Source organism: Sinocyclocheilus rhinocerous, unplaced genomic scaffold (assembly GCF_001515625.1).
Source record: "Sinocyclocheilus rhinocerous isolate Xijiao unplaced genomic scaffold, SAMN03320098_v1.1 scaffold130, whole genome shotgun sequence".
NCBI classification, from domain to species: Eukaryota; Metazoa; Chordata; class Actinopteri; order Cypriniformes; family Cyprinidae; genus Sinocyclocheilus; species Sinocyclocheilus rhinocerous.
In genome coordinates, this window is record NW_015623500.1 from 558,000 (window position 1) to 559,310 (window position 1,311).

Here is a 1,311-nt window from a genome sequence, read left to right on the forward strand (position 1 = left end):
TATATATATATATATATATATAAATAAATTACTTTAAAAAATACATTAAGAACTGCATCTATCAACTAACTGAAATAATTAATGCTTAAGTACTAAAACTTAAATTAAAGTTAAATAGAAAATAGGATGTTAAATAGGATGTGCCTGTGTGTGTCCAAGTGATTTTAATGCCCTGCCACTTCTGCCAGTGTTTTATATAATTATGCAATATATATGTAACCTAATCAATCAAAGATATAATTTTTTGCGCTCAAAATATTTTTTTAGTGCACACGTTCAGATTTTTTTCTGCTTGGATGGACGACACCTCTGAAATCAGTCATCAGTACATGTTGTTAATCAATATTTTGAGTTTTATCTGTGGTCATGTCATGTGCACATGTCAGATAATTAGACTTTATGATCCATTTGGTCATGTACAGCAATGATCTATCCCTCTGCTATTAATTTTAAACACCAAATTATGGATTATCTTCATATTCAGCTGACAGGTTTCCCTTTCTCCATTTACACACGAAGAGGGAGGAGGAGATAAAGAAAGAGAGCATTTTCCACTCTAATCGTTTTTCTTTTTTCTCTTTTTTCTTTAGAGACATCGGAAAAGCCCATCTGTTGGAGGCTGATTACACATTTATTTGTTTTGAGGCGCACATACACCGTCTTGTCACGTCAAGCGGGCCTGTCAGGAGCTGATGGGACAAAATGCCATCTCTAATAATGGCCAACTCTTCTCTAGACTAACAGTGTGTGTCTGAGAAAGAGGAGGGGAAAATGCGGGGAGAGACAGACAGAAGAAAAGAAAAAACACAGAAGGAACAAGACGGTGTGAGAGAATCAAGAGAGAATGAAGCAGATGATGGCTGGCAGTGGGGTGGAACTCAACAAGGCAAAAAACGAGGTATGGGAAATAAAGGGATGAGGTCAGAAAAGTGGGAGAGACTAAAAAAAAAAAGCTGAAAAGCATTGAGGTGTGCCTGTGGATATGAGGTTTGTTTCTAAAGGGGCACGCTCTCTCTGTTCGAGATTTCCAAAGCACTCTATTCTCTCTACCCTCCATCATAATGGGGTTCCAATGAGGCATCAAATGAGTTCTACCTTCACACAATCACCATTCAATACAACAGCACCAGTCCTACATCAAACACGCCTCTCACAGAGAGGAATAAACACTGGTTTGCTCTATGCATAGTTTATGTTATCCATACAATTGTAGTGTTAGAAGCAGAATACATTTAAAATTTGCATTTGGATACTTTTTAGTTGTTTGTCGCTTGACAGGAAATGTGATCAGATGTAAAAAAAAAAAAAAAA